At 43.6% G+C, this 25,083-nt stretch overlaps 1 long non-coding RNA gene across 1 annotated transcript; it reads right to left on the bottom strand.

Moving 5' to 3' along the window:
• Positions 1 to 5,310: 5,310 nt before the first annotated feature.
• On the bottom strand, positions 5,311 to 20,167 carry LOC123457144. Its single transcript, XR_006634914.1, has 3 exons — positions 20,026 to 20,167; positions 9,150 to 9,234; positions 5,311 to 5,793 (listed from the first exon to the last, which is right to left on the bottom strand). It is a non-coding gene; the product is annotated as an uncharacterized LOC123457144 (long non-coding RNA).
• Positions 20,168 to 25,083: the final 4,916 nt, after the last annotated feature.

Here is a 25,083-nt window from a genome sequence, read left to right as displayed (position 1 = left end):
TGCACCTTCAGCCACCTCCTGGATCCCCACAGGCTTGCCTGCTTATCTTCTACTCTCCTTCTGACCCTGCCCATAGGGACCTTGTGCTTCCTCTATCTCTGAAGCACACCCCAACCAAGGCCCGCGGGTCTTCCCCTCTCTCCTGGACCCCCACAGACTGTGTGTCTTCCCCTCTCTCCAGGAACCCAGCTGTCCCTGTGCCTTCCCTTCCATCCATTACACTCTCTCCATCTACCACAGCCTTCCATCTGCAATCTCCTCCTCCTCCATTCACTGAAGCACTCCTCTCCATGGTCTACTGCTCTCTCCTTCCTAACTTGCTAGTATTACAGCCGGATTATTACTACCGTTGGTCCACCAAGGCCTCCATCTGTTACTTTCTCTCCATATATTACAGCCTTCAGTCTATGGGACCCGCCTGTTACATTCACTTCTGTGCCCTGCAACATACCACATAGTTTACAGCACTCTCCTCCTCCAGTAACTCCTGGTCTCTTAACTCCACAGGGCCCTCTTCCCATCCTTAACTGCTGACACACTGGACTCATCCTCTAAAGCTTTGTCCTACATAACTCCCAAATTTTGTTTCCACACACATGCTATAGCATCGCGTCCCCATTCTTGCTGCTGTTCACCCCACTGCACAGATACTGCAAACTCTTCCTGCATTCACAGCTGCTCCCATCACCCGCAGACCACAACACTTTTCTCCCACATTCACTGCCCTTATCTCTACCTGAGAGACTGCAGCACCACCCTGTGTTATTCACTGATGGACACTAACCACAAAGATTACAGAATGTTCCTCCTACATTCACTGATCTACATTCTACTGCAATGACTTCTGATATTCATTGCTGGTATCCTCATCCAACAGTCTACAGGGTCCTGATCCCACACTCCCTGCTTTTTATTAACCCCCACAGGCTGCATGGCCATCCTTATATATTGCCTACACAGTGTACAGAATTCTGCAATACTCACTGTTAGTCACCATACCACACAGTCTCCTGTGCCTACCTTCTTTGCACATTCACTGTTTTTAATTATTCGCCACAGCATACAGAACCATAATGGCTGCTAATTAGCCCACCCAACAGTCAGCAACACAGTTCCTCAAAATTCTGTGATTTAATTATTCCATACTATATACAACGCTCTACTTTTGCATCCTTTACTGGTCACCCCATCCCATGATGTGCAGCACTCACTCTACAATAACTATTTTCATTACCCTCCAAGACATATCACCATGCTCCTACTTTCAATGTATGTCACCCCAACCCACAGACTCCATTATCCTTCTCCCATACTCACGAAATTTCACTTTTTACCATGGCTTCAAATACCTTACAATCTATAGCACACTCCCTTATATTCAGCAGTTTGCATGTTTTGAAAAAAAAATATTTTCTTTATTTGAGACAGAGAAAAAGGCAGACAGAGGGAGAGAGAGAGAGAGAGAGAGAGGGAGGGAGGGAGGGAGGAAGGGAAGGAGGGAGAAAATGGGGGCAGTAGGGGCTCCAGCCATTGTAATCGAACTTCAGAAGCATGTGCCACTTTGTGCATCTGGATTATGTGGGTCCTGGGAATTGAACCTGGGTCCTTGTGTTTTGCAGGCAAATTCCTTAACCGCTAAGCCATCACTCCAGCCCAGTTTTCATTTTTTAGCATCATCCACTCCCATATTCACTCCTGCTTATAACACACCACAATCATTCAACATCCTCCTTCCATATTCACTGTTTTTACACCACAATCATTCAACATCCTCCTTCCATATTCACTGCTTTTCATTGATGTCTACTGACTACAACATCCTCAGGTGACATTCAGGACAAGTTCCCACACACCACACTTTTCCCACAGTGAAACACGTAACATAACCTCATACTCTACACTACCCTTATACTTCAATCACTGCTTGTCATGCCACCTCACAGTATGTGGGAGCCTCCTCCCGCACACAGTAGAATTTATTACTCCTCACATTGTACATTTATCTCATGGTACATTCACTGTTGCTCACTCCACCATCCGGGTGCAGCACACTCCTTCCAATTTCACTGTTACCCCTTATTCTCCACAGCCTATTCTGCCCTTTTCACTATTCTGTAGGTCACCCTACCCCAGAGGCTATAGCAAACCTTTCAATCACTCACTGCTTTTTAATCCTCACAATCTACAAGGTCATCTTCCTACACTGCTCACCAACTCACCTCACACCACGCTCCCTCGTTTTCACTGCTACCCACGTTCCACAGTAATCATGCTCTCTCCCCCCCACAGCCAGTCAATACACACTACAAACCACAGCAGCCTCCTGCACTCACGGCAGGGCACCCTATCCCACAGGCAGCATTGCCCACTTCCCACACTCCCTGCTTTTCATTATTCCCCACAGATCACATTGCTTTGGTCCTACAGTCACTGCTGGTCACCCCACCACTCAGCATAGAGGATTTTCCTGTAATAAGTGCTGATCACCACAGCACACAGTCTATAGCACTCTTCTACAATATGCATTGCTTTGCATAAATTTAGGGAATATTTCTTTAGAGAAATATAAATTATGAGGTTTATTGTAGGGAGAATGATGATCTGCAGAGGACGTTAGCTAAAAATTGCCAGCATTATTCTGTCCCACTCCAAAGGCCCTCCTGCCACTGCAGCTCAAGAGTAAGCTCCAACCATTTCTATACAGGTCATCACTTTCCTGCCTTACAACTCGCCGCAGCCCGGCATGCCTGCATCATGCTGTGCTGGGATTCATTCTGGATGGAGCTTGGCAGCATCTTTGCCATAACTCTTCCCACTTTGTGCCTGGGGACCTCCTGGCTTTAGCATTGCAAGTGGTACAATCAATTCATAGGGTAAGATAGTCTAAGAGAGATGTGTGAGCACAAGTTCTAGCATGGAGAAAGAGAAAGAAAGAAAGAAAGAAAGAAAGAAAGAAAGAAAGAAAGAAAGAAAGAAAGAAAGAGAGAGAGAGAGAGAGAGAAACACTTTTGTAAGGTGTTTCTCCACCTCATGATTAGGGAAAAGTACAATTAGGCTTAACAAAAACACAGCTCAAAGTTATCAGTTCCTGAGAGCACTGAACAAGTTAGTATGAGCTGGTGTGCCCCATGATAGGGTATGATCTTTTTAAAAGAAACATAAACAACTTTATTGTTTATTTGAGAGAGAGAGGCAGAGAGAGGGAGAGAATGGACATGCTAGGGCCTCCAGACACTGCAAACGAACTCAAAACACACGTGCCCCTTGTGCATCTGGCTTACGTTGGTCCTGGGGAATAAAACGGAGGTCCTTTGGCTTTGATGGCAAATGCCTTAACCTCTAAGCCATCTCTCCAGCCCTCCCAAGTGTGTGGTGGTAATAATGCCTTGCTCAACGCAGCTATTCTGTTGGGGAAAGGCTCTCCTCAGGGCATGACATGACCTTTGTCCTTTGAAATGTCAGCCACTTCGTTTAACCAGAAGGAGACCTGCAAAGGAGGGAAAAATCTGGCCTAAGGGTGACAGCTGTTCTGTCAGGCTGTATTACATGTGGTAAAGAAAACTTAGAGAGGAGCCACTGGGCGGGAGAGATGGCTTAGTGGTTAAGCACTTGCCTGTGAAGCCTAAGGATCCTGGTTAAAGGCTCGACTCCCCAGGACCCACGTTAGCCAGATGCACAAGGGGACGCACGCGTCTGGAGTTCGTTTGCAGTGTCTGGAAGCCCTGGCGCGCCCAGTCTCTCGCCCTCTCTCTATCTGCGTCTTTTTGTCCCTCTCTGTCTCTCTCAAATTAATAAACAAAAATAACAACAAAAAAAAAATTTAGAGAGAAGCCACCAGAATATTGTTCCTCTGGCTAGTGATGGCTCTATTTTCCTGTGAGCTAATGGTCGGTGTGTGTTACAGTTTTTCAAAGCATTTTTAGATGGGCCGCCAGAAGTCCTGTGTAGGGTTGCTAAGTTGTACTCCAAAGCCTGGGGTAATTAGCTTCTCCGTTCTGGACCTCATTTTCTGAAGATAATCTGAGAGCTTGTGGCAGTGTTGTCTCTGCACAGGGCATGGACCTGTGTGTGTGCTTGGGTGTGTGCAAATGGAAGAGCCTAAGAGAAGCACATGGACTCTGGGCACATAGACTACTGTCCTCTTGAGTCGGTCACCCAACCTGGCTTTCCTGGCCTGCCCCATGCACTATCATTATAAGAAAAGTCACCAGCCTGTCTGAAGGGTCAATAGCCTCTGAAAACTAAAGGGAACTAAAGAGTTAGTAATTATCCTTAGAGCTTCTGCACAATCAAGAAGGCAAGAGAGGCACTTTCCCTCATTACATTTGGCATCTTTCGCTGACTCATGTACTCCCTTAGCCTAGAGGGCCTTGAAGGACCAGTGACCATCTGAGTATCCTCCTTAGACATTCCTGGCTGAAGAAGCCTATTCTGAACTAGGACACAAACAGCGACAATTTTCTAATCAACTGCACCTGTTATACTCAGTTTTTCTCAGGATCCTCCTTATAAACTTGCACCCTAGCCTGGCTCAGTGCTCCATCCTCCATCCCAAGGGAATGCTGCTGTCCCTCACCGTTTTCTCTAATAACAAACAATCTGTAGAGATCAACTCCAGGTTTTTTTTGGCTTTTCTCTTACACTTTCCTAACATGGTTATGTTCTGATAATTTAGACATGCTGTTGTCTGTTGCTGCCTGGCTGCAGCTGCTGCACATCTGATATGTACCTAAGACCATTAGTAGCATTGCTGGGTCTGACCACTGCTTTCGTGGCTTCCCTAAGGACATGGACTAGACTTTGTGCATGGAGACCTATATTGCCAAAACCAAGATTCTCCCAATATTGTTTGGTAGGTCCCCAGTGTTCTCTGAGAAGATCTAATGTGTGAAAATCCATCCAGTGCTCTCTTGGTTTGCAGTAGTTAACAAATAAATGTCTCTGTTGTTACACAGGGTGTCTTAGTTTATGCCAGAGAAAACCATCTGGATGATTCTGATTTACTGTCAGTGAGGAGATGGCATTTCCCCAAAACCCAAGCTGCTGAAAAAGGCATGAAACTAAAGGGTCAAGATGTACTGAGCAGCCTAAATCAGAAGTTGAGATTCTTTATTTAATACCATGGGGTTTGTGCTTCTTTATAGGAATACACTAGGTTGTATTTAGTGAACAAGGACTTTTTGCAGTGTTACATGGCCGGTGAGCTCATGAACGAGAACTGTCCTTGTATAGCACACAGATTACACACTTATTTTGACGGAAGCCCTCCTGCTCTTCCTCAGCAGAGGACTCACTGGTGGAGCCCTGCTCTCTCTCCCCATCAGACAGCTCACTTAAGGAAATGGCTGCCAAGGCAGCCTTCAGCATGGAGGAACACTTGTTGTAGAAAGATATCACTGAACCCCAATCAGGGTACCATGAGGGTCTGATGCTCACCTGCCCAGACCCTTCCATTCTGTCACCAGCCGGAGACACCATGTTGCCATCCTCAGGGGAGCATTCTCCACATGGGACGCTGTGCTCCTCAGGAGGGCATAGTGCTAGGGGGCATCCAGTGACACCAGCTGGAAGGAAGGTGCCCTGGCCTTGGGGTGCCTGTTTCTTGGGGGCTTCCTTCAGGGAAATGGTCTTTTCCTGCTTCTTCTTCTGAAGGTGTGGAGAGCGTTGGGGGCAGACGAGCTTCCTTCTCTTGCAGCATGGCTCTTCCTGAGCAGGGCTGCGTTGACATCCTCTCCTCCAGATGTTCTCGAGCAGCCTTGGGTTATCCCTCTGAAAGTTTGCATTTTGATAGATCTGAAAGGAAAAGGAAGCTTTTAGTCATTCTGAGGTAAAGAATGCATGACTGTCACACTGTCCCATCGTACTCAGCTGATTATGTGATGGAGAAAATCATTTCCATTGCTTTCAATGGTCCTGGTGCCCTTCAGCACGGCCTCACTAGAAACAAAATGCTCACAGCTGAAGGTTGTGAACCATATGTAGGCCATGACCTGGCCTCCAAGAGTCCTCCTAGCCTGCACCTATCTAAGGGGATGGCACACATTTTAATATCAAACATTCTACTTTTGTACTCTATACAGTTACCAGTCAGTGAATAGTTTCAGTTATCCTTGAAAATGAAAAGATTTATCAAACTGCCCAGTAAGGACTTATCTTAATATTCATACCCTTATATTAATGCTACTCTCAGTTTTGGTAGAGAATCTTCTCTTTTCAGATGGCAGTGACCTTGGGACGACTCAGAAGGTATGATAGTGCTGGGGAAAAAAAGTGACTGGAGTACTGGATAACATCTCGATCACACCTTCCAAGGCTCAGGGTGTAATGTGGAAGAGGAGGCGGAAAGAATGTAAGAGCCAAAGGAAGGGCAGGACTCCTTACAACGTGCTCCTCCAGACACAAAATGGCCTGGATACCCATGACCTCACAGTGCCTGACACTACCTGCATAAGACCATCATAAGAGGAGGAAAAGATCATGACACCAAAATAAAAGAGAGACTGATTGAGATGGGGAGGGGATATGATGGAGAATGGAATTTCAAAGGGGCAAGAGGGGGGAGGGTGGGTATTACCATGGGATATTCTTTTATAATCATGGAAAATGTTAATAAAAATTGAGAAAAAAACGAAAGACTAATGGATAGAGTGAGGTGATATGATGGAGACCAGAATTGTGAAGGGGAAAGTGGGGGAGGGGAGGGAAATATGGTTTATTGTCTGTAAGTACAGAAGTTGTCAATAAATAAATTAATTAACACAGAAAATGGAAAGCTTACAGCCCATTGTTCATGGCATTGGTAGTGGGAATCTAAAAAAAAGAATTTTTTCTAGGCAAAGAATAATCTTTCATAGAAAATTTGACACAAATATACTCTACCATCATTTTCTTCTTTCCAGAGTGCACTGGTGAATTCTTTGTGCGTATCTTCCTGAACCCATGAAGATTAAGTTCACAGATGAAACGCTTTAAGCTGTCCATTTCAAAAATTTTATCTGCACCACTGCGGTGAAGGACCTCTGCTTCAAAAAGTTCTCCCTCAATCTTCACGGTGTCTCCTTTCTCACTCCAGCCCACAGACTTGAAGGCCTCATTCTCCACTACTGCCCAGAGTTTTCTGGGAAAGGGAAGCCCCAGGAGGCTGCAGGTGCCTTCCTCACTGGCTGCATGGTGGTCTGGTTCTGTTTGGAGGTTCTCTCTGAGGCTTGGATCTCGACTCCTGCCTTGGCCACTCTGAGCTTCTGAACCTCCTCTGGTGTCCCCGTTTGGATCACATGAAGCCTCAGATGGGGCAGCTCTAGCTGGCTGTTCACCAACCACTGGTTTCCCAATGGATTTGTCATTCTTTTTGATGCTCTTAGTGTTCATAGTCCTACACTAAATCCGCGCTACTTGTTCTGAGGATCACTAATCATGTCCTGCCTGGTCCAAAGCACGTCTGTTCTAGAACCTTTGTAGGGAAGCAACAATCTGCTGATGTCACCATGGGCTCTGACATGTCATGTCACCATGGTGACTCATAGTCAGTTAGAGGAGAGACAAGTGCTCAAATGTGGAGGAGTGCTTGACCTGCACTCAGCTACAATTTTTTTCCTCAGGAATGTGGATAAAAGTGTAGTTTACATTTTCAGAATTCTCCCCTGATTTCTGACAGGTAAATTTTGACACAGTCCAGTCCTGCAAATGTTGAGAAACAGATCCCATTTCCTGTCACACCCCTGGAGAAGGATGGGAACTGGAAAAGCAGTTTTCATTCTCTCTGCTTAGCTCAGGGCTCAGCACCTACTTGGTCAAAGTGTGGGTGTGAGGCAGCGTGGAGCCTTGGGGGGTGGCTCAGATGTCAAAGACGTTTGCTAGCCGAGCCTCCAAATCTGGGCTCTGTTCATACCATTACAGCAGCAGGAGACCTTGGTGCACCCATTTGTGTGTGTGCACATTGCACACATGCACACACACAAATACACAAATTACATATATGTCAGTTTTCCAAAATATTATTCAGGTCAGATATACAATGAGGCCACAGTACCACCATAGCACAGAGGCCTTCCCATGATCATTACTGAAAAGCACCCCAATCCCAGGTCTGTCACTGTGATCTTCCAACTGTGCCCGCAGGCTATTTGTATCAAAGCATTTATATATATATATGAAAATATGTCATTATAAAACCAGCTATTTTTAAAAATTCATTTTATTTATTTGTTTGTACTTATTTGCAAAGATTTACATGCATACTAGGGAATCAAACTTGGGTCATTAGGCTTTGCATGCAAGCGTCTCAAACAGTGACTGATCTCTCCAGCCCAAACCCGCCATTTTGTACAGTTAATATATACTAATAGCAAACTGAGCTAAGTTATAATCAACATTAGCAGCTGTGCTACATCTCTCATTATTTGTAGCAATATTTTCTCAGTACTTAGAATTTTATAAACAGACTCCTAAGTTATCACACAGCAGGGTTATTTTAACTTTAAAGAAAAGGCTCATTTGTGTAGAATAATTATGATTTCAAAAACAAGATTGCATCATATGGTCATTTATGCTTGACTTCACTAGAGGACAATTTCATCTATCTTTTTAAAATACTTTTTTTTTTTTTAAGGAGAGAGTGAGAGAGACAGAGAGAGAGAGAGCTGGAGCTCATAAATGAGGTGGGTGTGCCAGGGCCTGATGCCACTGCAAAGGAATGCCAGGCCCATGTTCCACCTTTATGTATCTGGCTTTACATGGGTACTGGGAAAATCAAACCCAGGCCACCAAGCTTTGCATCCAAGTGCCCTTAAGCACTGAGACATCTCTCCATCCCCTCATCTTTCTTTATGTTACACAGTATCTCAATATTCCAGGCTGGACCTGAACTCACTCACGCTAGGATTACAGGTGTACATCCACAGGAGAGGTTTTGTCCAATGCTGGGTGTGGAAACCAGAGCTTTGTACATACTAGGCAAGCACTCTACCAAGTGAACTATGTCCACAGCCCCATCTTCAACATCTTAATCACTGTCCATTACCATAACCATCTCATTATGGCACCCCACATCCTAAAATCAATTAAACCAGTCTCAATGGAGGAAATGTACCCCCAAATGAAGGCAAGTAACAGAAGAACTGAGTAAATGAAGCAGTCCATTTCAGCCCTACCTTTGTGTGTCCTAATCAGTTTCTCTTCGTGGAATCTTGCTCAGAAATAGCTCTGTGCTGGGTGTTTCGGTTTCTGTGATGTTTCCTGCACAGACAAGTAAATGAGATTGTGTCTGATTGTGTCTGAGACAGAATGTCCTAAGAAATAAAGCCTCACTTGGCTCCTCCACCCATGAACTTCTCACAGGCATTACAACATGAAGGATGTATTGATTTATTGGAGATATATCATGTTTCTGTGGCCCCTATCTAGTCCCAAACACTCATGGAATCCTCTTAAGGTCTAGCAAACAAAGAGCATATTTTTCAGTGAACACACTGCTCTTTTATGTGTCTGTGCTCACACAGAACTGTCCTCATCATAATCGCTGGTACTGGGAAGGTTCGTTCAGAATGTTGAAGTTGAGTGTGGCAGTGCATGCTTTTAATCCCAGCAACTGGGAGTCAGAAGCAGGAGGATCACTGTGTGAGTTTGAGGCCAGCCTGAAACTACATAGTAAATTCCCAGCCAGACTGGGCTACAGAGGCCCAGCCTCAGAAAACAAAACAAACAAAACAACCAACCAAACAACGACAAAACCCAGAATGTTGACTGGAAGTCTCACTGTATGGAACCACACTCTCCCTGAAAAAGCAACATTTTCCTGATTCTGCGAAATACAAGGTTCTAACATTGATCAACTTTTGACTCAGCCACATTTTATTCGTTTTAAATTTAAAGAGAATGTTTTAACTACCTACAGGCATAACACTCACAGCATCACCAGGACAATTTGGATGTGAAATAATTCATGCCTGGTGCCTTCAGAAACTGACAATCTTACTCCTAAACCACTTCCTTTCATAGGAAGTGGCATATATAATATATAATATATATAGTTTGTTCATTTGTTTGTTTGTGTGGTTTGGTTTGGTTTGGCTTTTTGAGATGGGGTCTCACTCTAGGCCAGGATGACCTGGAAATCACTATGTCGTCTCAGTGTGGCCTTGAACTCATGAGGATCCTCCTACCTCTGCCTACCAGTGTTGGGATTAAAGGTATGTGCCACCGTGCCTGGGTGTTTTGTTCAACATAGGGTCTCACTCTTGCCCAGGCTGACCTGGAACAAGCTTAAATTATTCCCCTTTTCTACTGCTGCATCTGAAATGTGTTGGACCTTTTGTTGAGTGGGCAAGGTCTCCAGTTGCCATCACAGAGAAGAGTGCAAAACTGGCAGTCTCCACTTTCACTTTGTGTGGGCCATGGATTTTGTTGGTTATTTGTTCATGATATTTGGTTGCAGTGGGCTGGAAATCCTTGCCAAATATACTTGCAACATTTTAGCTGAAAAAGCAATATTGATTTTATATTTTAATTAGCATACAGAGCTCTAGGTATAATCATGACATTTAAAAATATTCCTAAACCTCTTTTGGCTCTGTGCATGTTCAATACTCTATATGTCAGGTGAACAATGTCTAGTATACATAGTTTTTATAAAGCAGGAACAAAGACAAAAAAACAAAAATAACAGAAATGATCACTGTGTCATCCTGAAGACCTGAGGTTTGCTCCAGTGTGCTTGTCTCTTTCCACTTTTCAGTCCTCTTATGAAAACTGTTCTCTCTGGCCCATGATCTTTGGTTGTACTCGACAGTGAGAATTCAAAGCCAGGATACAGACTGGGAAGATGTCTTAGTGTTTAAAGATATTTGTGTCCAAACACAAGGACATGACCTCTCGTTGTCGGCTTTTGTTTTACTTATCCTAATGCTTTTGATTTTTATTCATTCTATAGTATGTGCCCAAAATCTTGTCATAAAATGACTTAACTTACAGTTATTTCTTCAAATTCAAAATTATTGAAATTCTCCTGGCATATGTCATTCTTTTTATGTGCTAATATTGCAAATTTGGTTTATTTTAGGGTGGTTTTTTGTTTATGTTGAGGTTGACGTGCAATCACAATACATTTAGTTCAAATATAGTTTAGGTAAAATGTATATGTGCTTGCAAAGGAAAGTTTTGGAGGCTGATGAAGACTGCTACCTTTGCAACATGTGCCAACATGTCAGAAGTGAAACAATACACACATGACTTTAAGAGAACACTGTATTCACTTATTTGTGAGGAGAGAGATAGATAGAGAGAGAGAGAGAGAGAGAGAGAGAGAGAGAATTGCCATGTCAGGGCCTCTTACCCCTACAAATGCATTCCAGACATATGTGCCACCTTCTGGTTCTGGCTTGGCATGTGTATTGGGGAATTGAACCCAGGGTGCCTTTGTAGGCAAGTCCCATTAACCAGTGAGCCGTTGCCCCAACCCCATAGACACAGACTTTGTTTGTTTGTTTGTTTGTTTTCTTTTTGAGGTAGGGTCTCACTCTAGCTCAGGCTGACCTAGAATTCACTATGGAGTCTCAGGGTGGCCTTGAACTCATGGCGATCCTCCTACCTCTGCCCCCAGATTGCTGAGATTGAAGGCATGTGCCACCACACCCGGCTCCTCAGACATTTTTAAATTAAACATCCTGCTTGAGCCCCTAGCAGGCAGATCCTTGCTGAGAGGTGAGGGGGACATGTCACTGGAGATGGACCTTAATGTCAAGCCCTAAGGTGTGTTTAGGGGTGGATCTGAATTCCAGCCCAAAAGTGTGTGGAGAACACTTTGTGCTATGGCAGTTCTTGCTTGCTTCCTTGCTGTTGCTGTTTCTTTTTGCTTGGTGCCATGAAAGGGAGCAAGCTTCTTCTGTCACTGATGGTGTCCCCTTGGATTTTTTGTAAACATGAAATAAACCCTTCCCCCCATAAATTCTGTCTGGATGGGTGTTCACCCTAGCAAGGAAAAGCTGACTAAACAGATGTGGTCACAGCAGAGTAAATTTATTGTCAATTTTAACACAAATTAGAAAGCGAGGATACTTGAAAAAAGTTTTACTAGAAAATTAAGAATGGAAATATCTGAAATCTTTATTAAAATACTGTAAAAGATAAATATTATTACATTTTACTTTGTAATTTGGCTAATTAAGATTTCATTAACACTGCTATAAAGTCAGTTTATGTGAAAGCTATTTTATAAGGATGCATATTTATTTCACTATAATTTTTCCTTTATCTTTCAAGGCTTTTGTTTTATTTTTTTAATTATTATTTATTTATTTATTTAATTAGTTTTGAACTCAGTGAATACAATCAAGTTGGTAGCATTATTAGGCTCATCCGTGACCTACCCACTCCTGATTGGCCCCTCCTTGTTGATGTAAATGGGTCGTGCATTGTGGAGTTAGCCCACAGTTATTGGTATGATAAATGTCTCTGCATATCATGACCCAACATGTGGCTCTTACATTCTTTCCGCCCCCTCTTCCGCAAAATTTCCCTGAGCCATGTTGGGTTCATTTTTGGTCTGCTTCAGTGCTGAGGTGTTGGGGGCCTCTGAGGCTCTGGTTCTCTGATTTGTTAGGAGTTGATTTTTCTCTGTGTTGGTCCCCTTCCCCTTTGTGCTGGTATCTGTTTCACATGAAAACATCACCCTTGCTTATTTCACCAACTTTTCTTAGTTTCAGCCAGGGCCCTTTTGAGATATGATGGGCTGGTTCTCTCCTTAGGAACTACATATATCTGAAATAGAGAAGCAGATTCTCCACCAGAGAGTAAAGTTAGCACCAGACAAATGGGATTACTTTTTTTTGTTGTTGTTGTTCATTTTTTATTTATTTATTTGAGAGCGACAGACATAGAGAGAAAGACAGATAGAGGGAGAGAGAGAGAGAATGGGCACGCCAGGGCTTCCAGCCTCTGCAAACGAACTCCAGACGCGTGCGCCCCCTTGTGCATCTGGCTAACGTGGGACCTGGGGAACCAAGCCTCGAACCGGGGTCCTTAGGCTTCACAGGCAAGCGCTTAACTGCTAAGCCATCTCTCCAGCCCTACTTTTTTTTTTTTAATAGAGAATTTAATATGTGTAGGCCCTCTTGTAGCCCATGATTGATGGGAGCTTGATATTGGAGAGTGGGCTTATGTTTGGATATGGTTCTGACTTGTTTCCCAGCTCCAGCTATGGGTCTCATACCACTGAGGGGATCAGTTAGCCAAATCAAGAGCAGTTGGTTTCCCACCATGGCTGTGTGCCACTCTGCACTTGTGTGAGCATCATTACAGGTTATTTGCTGCTAAGTAGGTTAGACCACTAGTTGCTTCGGCAGATATTGTTCATTTTCCCCCAGTCGCCCATGTAGCACCTTCCGGCACTAGATGCGCTGTCTGGGGACTGACTCTCTTCCAGCTTCCAGTCATGTCATTCCATTTTAGGTGTCAACCGCATACAGTGTCTTCAGCAATAGGGTCTTACCACTAACCTTGGGTGGGTCATCAAGTACTCTGACAGAAATCTGTCTTTTAGGAAACCTTGTAGGTCTCTCTGATCAAAAGCTCATTGTGGATGATAGCCACATGATGGTACTGGGAGTCACAGGTCAGTGCCCACTAAGGCAAGGAAGAAAAAGACAACTATTATAAAAAAGTTAGAGAAGAGAGAGAGAGAGAGAGAGAGAGAGAGGTGGTAGAAGATTAAGGTAAGTCTTCATCATACCCTCTACAGTGCCTTGTGGTTGAGGTGTTCCCTCTAAGGGCCTGGTGAATGTCCAAGCATTTGGTCTGCCTTTAGGATGTAGAACTTTATGGTACCATTGCCGTTTGGGTCTAGATTTGTGTCCCCCATGCCCTCCGTTGCCCTTCCCTCCCTCCCTACCCCTCCTATTGACTAGTCCTCAAGATGCTTGCTGGGTATGTAAGGCATCTTGGGTAGACTCAGGTTAGGTGCTGTAGATGAGTGAGACTATGTGGCAATTTTCTATGTGTGATTGGGCAAGTTGTCTGAGAATGATCTGTTTCAGGTTCAACCATTTTTCATCAAATTTCATTGTGGCATTTTTTCTTACTGATGTATAGAATTCCATTGTGTATATATACCACATCTTAGTTATCCATTCTTCTAGTGATGGACACCTGGGTGGATTTCCTATCTCACTCCTCCCATCCCTTTCCTTCCATTTTTCATTTTATTTCCATTTCCTCATTCCCTCTTACCTCCTCTTTTTATCTCACTTTATCTTGGTAGTATGAATTGAATCTAGTGCATGCTAGGCCAATGCCCTCTTGCTGAGTTATATCGCCCCCTCCCTTATTATGTACTTCTTAAATTTAGAGATAGGGTACTGTAGTAACCATCTCATTGCTAGGACAAAGCACCTTACTAAAAGCAGAAGAGGGGTGGAAAAGATTTCTTTTGGCTTAAGGTCTCAAGGTGAAGCTCCGTGATAGCAGAGGAAAGTGTGGCATGAGCAGAACCTGGATGGATATCATCTTTGCCACAAGAGTTAGAAACCAGCAGCAACCAAGTGAGTCAAACTCTAGCAAGGATGAGCTGGCTATAATACCCCTAAGCCCACCTCCAGCAACACACCTCCTGCAACAAGGCTCCACTTCCCAAATTTGCATCACCTGGGGATCAAGCATTAAAAATCACGTGAGTTAGCTGGGTGTGGAGGTGCATGTCTTTGATACTAGTAAGTGGGATGCAGAGGTAGGAGGATCGCTCTGAGTTTGAGGCCAACCTCAGACTACACAGTGAATTCCAAGTTGGCCTGGGATAGAGTGAGACCCTACCTGAAAAAAAACAAAAAAAAAAATTTAAAAAAATCACATGAGCTCATGAGGGACAACTGATTCAACAACACCACGAGGTTTCACTAAATGACCCAGGCTGTCCTTAAATTTGTAAACCTCCTGCCTCAACATCTGAAGAATTTGGGATTTCAGACCTGTGACATCAGGCTGGGAAACAGGTGAATTTTTTCAATGTTGCTTATTGCAGTCAGGATCACATTGCTTGTAGAAATCACCCAACCAAGAGAGGCTTGTGGAAAAAAAAGAGGTTTATTTTGGCTTAAAGGCTCAAGGGATAGGTCCACAATGGCAGGGGAAAAGATGGCATGAGCAGAAGGTGGACATCACCCCCCTGGCCCACATAAGGTGGACTATAGCAACAGGAGAGTGTGCCAAACACAGCCAAGGGGGACGCTGGCTATAAAGCCCATAAGCCCGCCCCCAACAATACACTCCCTCCTGGAGGCATTAATTCCCAAATCTCTATCATCTGGTAACATAGCATTCAGAACACATAAGTTTATAGGGGACGCCTGAATCAAACCACCACATTTCCGCCCCCAGCCCCCATAAACTGATAACCATACATGATTTAAAATTCAATGCATTCATTCCAACTTTAAAAGTCCCTGTCGGTTTTAATCAATCCCAATGATGTTCAAACATCTCCATGATCCAAGGTCTTTTAACTGAGTCATAATACCAAAAAGAAATCTCCCCCAAACCCATAATGGCACAGAATAAACATTTACACTGCAAAAGATGTCACTGGGCATAGCAAAGAAACATTCAGCCGATACAAGATTTAAAACAACCAGGGCAAACATCAAATTCTGTAGTTTCAAGTCCAACAACTTGAGCCAGTGACAAATCTCCAAGTCTGTTGGGTCGTGAAAGGCCCAGGCTTGAGGCCTAGTGGAAGTTCCTGAGCCTAGCTAAAGTTTGGCGAGCTGTCTCTGGCCAGCTAGGACTCAGCAAGATGTGTAATGGCTTCTGGCCTGGCACCTCCACATGAGGCTCTGGGAACCCAGCAGACTAGTGCCCCTTGGGAGGCATTCACTGAGGAGGTAATGACTGTACATGTGCAGGTGAGCGTACCCTTAGAGTTATAAGGCAATCTTCATATTTAATGTGCTAAACTTTGCTTCTATAACCTGTGCTTGCTTGTCAACATTTCTTCGTTCCCTTTCTCTTTCCTTTCACTTTCAGTTTGCCAGCGGCTTTTGTATTTCTGAAGGCTTGTGCTTCTCTCTCTCTCTCTTCTTGGGCCTGTGAAGGCCGGCCAGCTTTTTCTGCCATTATGGAACTTCCTCTGGATCTGTGAGCTTCAATAAATATCCATTCCTCCATAACTGTGCCTGGTGTGGAAGTATATCTCAGTGAACCTGAAGCTACCTGATAAGTGGACTGAGATGAACCTGACTGTGTGGATGTTGATCTTTTGGAACCTTTACTTTGGAGGAATAGGCATGGACTTTTTGCTTGCAACTGAAGGTGTCTTCTGGAGTGGTAAGCCACATTTTATGGACTATTCTGATAAGAATCTGGGAATGCTAAGTGCAGACAGCATTAAACTTTGAGGCTTGGCTTATAGCTTTCTAAGGGGAAGGAAAGACTGCAGGGGACTTTGTTGGAACTGGGCTACTGGCATAAGGGCTGGCTGTGTCCTGCTACCCAGGCCCAGAGAGTTTAATCAAGGTTAAGTCTGTAATGGACTGATGTGCATGGCTAGAGATATTGGACTGAGAGATTTAAGATTTGGTTTTTGTTTGTTTGTTTTGGTTTTTCGAGGTAGGGTTTCACTCTAGCCCAGGCTGACCTGGAATTCCCTATGGAGCCTCAGGGTGGCCTAAAACTCATGATAATCCTCCTACCCCCGCCTCCCAAGTGCTGGGATTAAAGGCATACACCACCAAACCCGGCTGAGATTTAAGATTTTAAGCTTAAAAAAAAAAAAAAAAAACCTCAAACAAGTTAAAATTACAGGCACTGAGACTAATTTTACGTTATGATGGTTCAATTTACATTGTTTTAGTCTCTCCTTGCTATACCTTATACCAGTTAAAAATGTTTACTCTGTGCCTTTATATGTTAGAAGTGTTTAACTTGGTTGATTTTACAGGTCTTAATATCTTAAACTGGTCAAGACTGTGGGGATCTTTTAAATCAAACTGGATGCAATTTATATATAATGTGTGATGGTTATAAATGTATTGGGAGTCAAGGACAAAATATGTTAATTTAAATAGATAGCCCCCCTCCTGGCAGCTTGTGCCTGCTGGGAGTTGGCAGGCAGTCCACCTCCTGGGAGACTGCCACGTGGCTCCCTTGGAATTACCCAGGTGGGGACAAGTCCGCCCTCTAGTGGTGACTGGGCTCACTGATATTTTTCTTTCAGTCAATACCTTTTCTCACACCTACTGGGCATCGGCACATGCTGGGGAAAAAATCTAAACATGCAGTTAGTCATATGCTTCAATGTTTTGCCACTCTCAGGCTGTCTGATCAAATTAAAACAGATAATGACCCCTGCTTTGCAAGCAAGGCCTTTATAGATTTTCTCCAGACCTGGAAAATCTCACATTCCACAGGCATCCCATACAAACCCCGGGACCAAGCTATTGTTAAAAGATATAATCAAACTCTCAAGTCGCAATTACAAAAACAAAAGGGGGAATCCTTACTCCCACACGAGCAACTAAAAAAGGCATTATTTGCCCTAAATATTTTAATTTTTTCTAAAAAAGATAAACAATTATCCCCTTTTCAAAAACATTGGTCCTCATCTGTTACCTACAGTTCTATCTGGGTAAGATGGAGAGACATATTGACTGGGGCCTGGAGAGAACCAGACCCGCTCCTCACAGGAGGGAGAGGGTTTAAATGAGTCCTCCCTCAAGATAAAAAATAAAAAAAAAAAAAAACATTTGGCTTTAGGCTTGTACTTTTAATGTCTAACCTTCATACTCAGCTTTAAAGTAGCTCCTGAGAAAGTTCAAACTGGGCCTCTCTTTGAGATCTTGGGCTCAATCCTTACCCTAGATACAGTTTCACCTGTTAGATGCTCTATACACTAGGGTTAAAAGTTAGAACTCATTTGGAGTGTCATGTAGATTTTCAATGGGTTTGTGTTACTTCTAAAAAAGTATAATGACAGTCAACAGCATTGGGAAAATATATTTAAGAGACATATGACATAATAATAATATTTCCTTGGATCTGATTCAGTTACATTCAGAGATTTTGTCTTTGCAAAATAATCATCTTATTTTTGATGCAGCTAAAGGTGCTGATGACTTAATATCTGCTTTTAACTCTGCCTTGCCTGGATGGAATTCTCTCACTTCTTGGATAGGTGTTTCTCTTTTGCTCATTCTGTGTAATTCTCTGGAGCCATTTGGCTGGCCTTGTATCCATAGCTCTGGGCCATTTCACAAGACTTTAGCATCTACATGTAAGCAAGATTATACACATTCGGTGTTTAATAAGAGCTGGCCATTCCTTAAGATTTATATGTGTATTGCTACGATCAAAGGGTTTATTTGCTTCCCAACCTTGAGATAATCTTTTGTACTGAGAAGTGATTAAAGTACAAAAGCTCTGTAACAGAAAGGAGTTTTTTGATAAAAACTTAATGTAAAGCTCATGAAATTTTTGTCCATGGGAAAGCTTTATAAAAAGAAAAAGACCCATTTGGGTACCAGCGAGAGACCTAAAATATCTGAGCTTCCCTGGCTGCTTGCAGTACAGTTGCCCATATGTCCTTAAAAACACTGCTCAGCCACCTTCCCCATCCCCATCCAGCTTTTCCCAATGTTTCCTCTGGGCATTTGGGCCCCGCCTTCCCCTAATAATTCCAGTATAGATGTGGGGTATATTCATCCTTCCCTCTGTACTTTTAACACACTGAGGCCAGTGCTCAACGCTGCCTGCCTTCTGGAACGGTTTATGTTTGCGGAGGCGGAATGGCCTATGACTTTCTGCCCAACTGGATGGGCCTTTGTGCCCCAGCCACCTTAATCCCAGATGTAGATATCATTTCTGGAAGCTAGATTCCCTGGCTGAGGTAGTCCTACAAAACAGGAGGGGACTAGACCCATTAACGGCTGAAAAGGGAGGCATATGCTTGTTTTTACAGGAAAAATGCTGCTTTTACACCAGTAAATCAAGAATCGTCCAGGACAAGATTAAGAGGCTCCAGGAAGACTTGGAGAGGAGGCGTCGGGACCCTCAGGACAGCCCACTGTGGACGGGCTTACATGGCTTCTTACCCTACCTACTCCCTTATCTTAGGCCCCTCCATCCCCTCCTTCTTCTCCTCACTGTTGGGCGTTGTGTAATTAACAAAATTACACAATTTATTCACCAGCAGCTGGAGGAAATAAAACTTCATCAGGTGGTTACATTATCACAGGCTGGCAACTCAGGAATTAAGTTCCTCAGATGACCCACTGCCACCTCCCCTGCCCTCCATGTGACCGATGACGGGTAAGATCCCCAGAGGGGGACAACCTAAAACTGGCCATGGAGTGGCTTCTCAGCAAGCTAAACACCTGGTTCCCAATGACAGATAAGATCTCCAGAGGGGGACAACCTAAGACAGGGGCCATGGTGACTAATGCTCTGAGCTAAACACCTGGTTCCCAATGACAGGTAAGATCTCCAGAGGGGGACAACCTAAGACAGGGGCCATGGTGACTAATGCTCTTACAAAAACAAAAGGGGGAGATGTTGGGCCCTGAAAGGCTCAGGCGTGAGGAGAACTTCCTGAGCCTAGCTAAAGTTTGGTGAGCCGTCTCTGGCCAGCTACGACTCAGCAAGATGCCTAATGGCTTCTTGCCTCCCACCTCCACATAGAAGTTTGAATTATCATTTCAATAGTCACAGTTTACTATTGGCCCTTACCTCTCTGCCCTCCCCCCATCCTAAAATCCCCACCTTCATCCCCAACATTATGTAGGCAACTGCTTACAACAACAAAGCGAGTTCCTGTGAGCTCCTGCTTCCACAAGACTCCCGACTCAGTGTGGTTTTTCTCCAGTGACTAGCAGAGATTCTGGGTCGTCTGACATCCACCCTCTTCCTCAACCCCTTGGGAGGAACCATCAGGCCGGGTCCCTCCTCAGCACTACCTGCCCACCAGCAGAGCCCGGCACAAATACAATAATTCCCACCAGCAACAAGTCTCTGGCATTCAAATCCCACCCCTCCAGCTAGGCTACTTACAGTCCTGGGAAACCTCATTGTGGTGGGAAGCTTCCATTAGCAGCCATCTCGTGGTCCCGGCATCTCCACTGGGTCTCCACTGCAATACATGGCTCATCCTCATGGCCCCATGGGGTCTCCATGCAGGCAACACTGCCCATGGATATTTCTAAAACACAAGATCATGTTGAAATCTCAATGGCCCTCTCTTTGCTGCCTTTGTTATACTCCACAATACCAGGTAGGGTGCCAGTTTGTTAATCCAGGGGGGAATAAAGCAGACTTTGAAGAACAGGACACTCTTTGAGCACTCAGGCCCCTTCTAAAGAGTCTACATTCTTCTTGTTGCCCCAGTGCAGGTCAGCTAGCCCAATCTCAAAGGCTGTAATCTCTCAATGGCAGCTGAATGGGCAACAGTTCACCCAAAGATTTTTCTTTCTGTGCCATATCCCTCTGCTCACACCAGTTTATTTCTATGCAAAGCAACCCTGCACAACTTCTCAGGACATGGGGATAACAGCAAGCTTCTCACACAAACTGTTTGTAGCACAGTTCAGGCAAAGCTCTTTCTCACCCTCATAATATGCTAAACCTCACGGTCCACAGTTCTTACTGTGTTCAGGTTTTCAGTTCTGGCCAGAGTAGGCCATCAAGCTGTACTTACAGCACTGCAAGGCGTCTCTTAGGCCAAGGTTTCAAATCCTTCCACATTCCTCTTGAAATTCAGCTCCAAAAGGCCAAAGCCACACAGTCAGGTGTCTAGCAGCAATCCCACTCCTCGGTACCACTTTACTGCTGCAGTCCGGTTCGCAATGGATGGAAAAAAGAGTTTTATTTTGGCTTACAGGCTCAAGGGGGAAGGTCCATGATGGCAGGAAGAAACGAAGGCATGAGCAGAGGGTAGATATCACTGCTTGGTCAACATAAGCATAGGAGCACGCCCATAGCATCAGGAGACTGTACGAAATACTGACAAGGGGAAACTAGCTATAACACACATAAGCCCACCCCCAAAACTATACACTGCCTCCAGGAGACTTTAATTCCCAAGTCCCCATCAGCTGGCAACCTAGCATTCAGAACACCTAAGTTTATGGGGGAACACCTGAATCAAACCACCACACTTATCATTTATCTTTCTACAATAAAATTCTTTCTCAGATATAGTTCTATGAATTCCTACTGAGGTGGCAAACAGTCAATGATTCTTAAAGAAATAGCTTGGGAAGTTCACACAAGACAAACACATTGAATAGTGATTTGACTGCAATGTCCTTTTATTCAAGGACAAATTTCATCATTTTTAAAAAGTTCTAATCTCCATTATCCATTAAATGTATGAAGGCCTTAAACATTATTGTCTTTCTATCAAATGACATATTGCAGGAAAAGACATTACATTTAGTTTTTCTATTCAAGGAATTCAAATTACTATTCAAGAAGTAGTTAATTTCTTATGAATAAAGTATTAAAAGAGAAATATATATATATCTTGCTATTTAAGGAAAGGGCTATAGACTTTTATGACATCTATAAATTTGCTCTAAACTCTGCAGCTAACTTCATTTTTATGGCCATTAGCTATCCAGGAAGATTCTGCAATTTGGTGGAAGGGTTTGTCTTAGCAAGAGCACTGTATAGATGACTTAGCTCAAGGTCCTCATAAGCATGAACTTACTGTGGATGACAGCTTAACAAGAAGATCTACAACACAACCCCAAGACCTCTAATGCAAAATATGAGGCTTTTTCGCACAACATGATTCATTCAATTAACTGACAAGAAATTTCTCGGGTGAAAAATACATGAGGCCAAGTGATCTCTGTCACTGTGTGTATGGTGTCATTATTTCCAAGTTTGTAAAATAGTTCCTGCTATGAGCTATACAGAACAGTGGATAGGTGACTTGCATTTTAATGGTAAAACTACGAAGATTTGATGCTTATTTATTTGAGACAGAGAAAGAGAGAGACAGAGAGACAGAATGGGCATGCCTGAGCATCCAGCTACTGTACACAAACTCCAGGTGCATGTGCCATGTGAATCTGGCTTATATGGGTCCTGGGGAATTGAACCTGGGTCCACTGGCTTTGCCAGCAAGTATCGTAGCCATCAGGCAAGTTCTCCAGCCCATTTTTTAAGGATTGAATTTAATTTTATAAAGTTTTCATTTCTATAAAGCCAGATGCACAATGTGAAGCATGGGTCTGGAGTTCATTTGCAGTGGTTAGGAGCCCTAGTGGCCCATTCTCTCCACCCCCCCATCTATCTACATATATGCCTATCTATTTATCTATCTTTCCCATTCTCAAAAGAAGTAAATAAAATATTTTTGAAATTTAATTTAATTACAACATGCTCCCTCCAGAAATAAAATGGCCTGGGTATCTACAGCCTCACAGTGCTTGACACTACCTGCATAAGACCATCATAAGAGGAGGAAAAGATCAAGGCATCAAAAGTAAAAGAGAGACTGATTGAGATGAGGAGAGGGTATGATGGAGAGTGGAGTTTCAAAGGGGTAAGTGGGGGAGGGAGGGTATTACCATGGGGTATTTTTTTTTTTACAAACATGAAAGTTGTTAATAAAAAAATTAATTTTTTTTAAAAAGCAAACACAAAAATCAAGTTAATTATTTTGTACTTTATTATGTCTGCAATCTGCTATATAGTAAGTTACTCATTCCCCACCCTTACCATGTACCATATATTTAGGAAATTAGGGTGCTTCAACATTCTTTCCTCCCTACATACTACAGTGTCCAAGTGGGATGGAAGCATGCATAGACTGCTCAGCTGTAAGAGTTTCTTTGAGGCTTACAGGTTTCATATCCCTGCCCCACTTCCTGTTTGCTCTCTACTTGCTTGGAAACAAGTTGGCTTCCCTCTCCTGTCTCCATGCCTTCTCTGACACTAGCTCCTCTACCCCTGGAACTGTAAGTGAAGACACTCCCTTTCCTTCCTTAAGCTGCTTCTTGTCAGGTACGTGGTCACAGCACTGAGTACACTTTACTTTTTTTTTAATTTAATTTATTAGTTTTCTTTTCAGTAAATACAGGCAGTTTGGTACCATTATTTAGGCTCATCTGTGATCTACCCCCTCCCATTACACCCTCCTTGTTAATGAAAGTGCATCGTGCATTGTGGAGTTAGCCCCCAGTTATTGGTATGATAAATGTCTCTGCAAATCATGACCCAACATGTGACTCTGAAATATTTTCTGCCCCCTCTTCCACAAAATTTCCCTGAGCCATGTTGGGTTCATTTTTGGTCTGCTTCACTGCTGAGGTGTTGGGGGCCTCTGAGTCTGTGCCTCTCTGATTTGGTAGGAGTTGATTTTTCTCTGTGTTGAGTCTCCTTCCCTTTTGTGCTGGTATCCGGTTCACAGGAAAACATCACCCTTGCTTATTTTGCCAGTTGTCCTTAGTTTCAGTTGGGCCCCTTTTGAGGTATGTTGGGGCAGCTCTCTTCTTAGGATCTGCATCTATCTGGAAAAGAGAAGCAGATTCTCCAACAGTGAGTAAGTTAGCACCCGGAAAATTGAGATAACCCTTACTTTTATGATAGACAGTATGATAGGTGTAGGCCCTCTTATACCCCATGATTGATGGTAGCTTGATATTGTAGAGTGGGCTTGTGTTTGGATATAGTTCTGACTTGTTTCCCAGCTCCAGCTATGGGTCTAGTACCACTGAGTGGATCAGTTAGCCAAATCAAGAGCAATTGATTCCTCACCATGGCTGTGTACCCCTATTGCATTTCTGTGGGCATCACATCCGGTTATTTGTTGCTAATTAGGTTAAACAATGTTTTGCTTGGACAGATCTTGGTCATTTCCCCCAGTGGCCTACGTAGCATCTTCTGGCACTAGACACGCTGACTGTCTGTGGACTGACTTTCTCCTAGCTTCCAGCCATGTCCTTCCATTTTACGGGTCAGCTGCGTATGGTGTCTTCAGCAATAGGATCTTACCACTGGCCTTTGGTGGGTCATCAAGTACTCTGACAGAAGTCTGTCATTGTTTTGGGAAACCTTGTAGGTTTCTCTGATCAAAAGCTCATTGTGGATGGTAGGCCCAAGCTGGAAGTGGGGGTTTCAGGTCAGTGTCCACTAAGAAATTGAGGAAGAACATAACTAATATACAAGAGTTAGATGGGAGAGAGATAGAGGGGAGAGGGGGAAAGGGAGGGAGGGGAGATGTAGGAGATTTAGGTCAGTTTTGATCCAACCCTCTCCAGTGTCTTGTGGTTCAGGTGTTTCTTGTAAGGGTCTAGTGAAGCTTCAGCCATTTAGTCTGTCTTTAAGAAGTAGAATTTTATGGTACCATTACCATTTGGGTCCAGATTACTGTTTTCCACCATTTGATTCCCTCCCCGCCCTCCCATCCATCCTATTGTCTAGTCCATGAGGTGCTTGCTGGGTATGTAATGTACTTGGGGTCGATTCAGGGTAGGTGTTGTAGATGAGTGAGACTATGTGTCAATTTTTTTTCTGAGATTGGGTAAGTTCGCTGAGAATGATCTGTTCCAGGTTCAACCATTTTTCCTCAAATTTCTTTATGCCATTTTTTCTTACTGCTGTATAGAATTCCATTGTGTAGATATACCACATCTTTGTTATCCATTCTTCTAATGATGGACATCTGGGTTGATTCCAGCTTTTAGCTATTATGAATTGAGCTGCTATAAACATGGTTGAGCAAATCTCTCTGGCTTTTGGTTTGAAGGTTTTAGGGTAGATGCCCAGTAATGGTATAACTGGATCTGTTGGTATTTCTATAGTCAGCTTTTTCAGGAGTCTCCATATTGCTTTCCAAAGTGGTTGCACCATCCTGCATTCCCACCAACAGTGAATGAGTGTCCCTGCTTCTCCACATCCTCGCCAGCATTTAATTTCATTTGACCTTTTGATGTTGGCTATCCTTATTGGGGTAAGGTGGGATCTCATAGTTGTTTTAATTTGCGTTTCTCTGATGATTAGGGATGATGAACATTTTTCAATTGTGTGTTTGCCATTTGTATCTCTTCCTCTGTGAATTGCCTGTTTAACACTGTGCCCCATTTTGTGAGTGGGGTTTTT

The sequence above is a fragment of the Jaculus jaculus genome (assembly GCF_020740685.1).
Source record: "Jaculus jaculus isolate mJacJac1 chromosome Y unlocalized genomic scaffold, mJacJac1.mat.Y.cur SUPER_Y_unloc_1, whole genome shotgun sequence".
In the NCBI taxonomy this organism is placed as follows: domain Eukaryota; kingdom Metazoa; phylum Chordata; class Mammalia; order Rodentia; family Dipodidae; genus Jaculus; species Jaculus jaculus.
The sequence above is the reverse complement of the archived record's forward strand: the minus strand, read 5'-3'. Positions and strand labels throughout refer to the sequence as shown.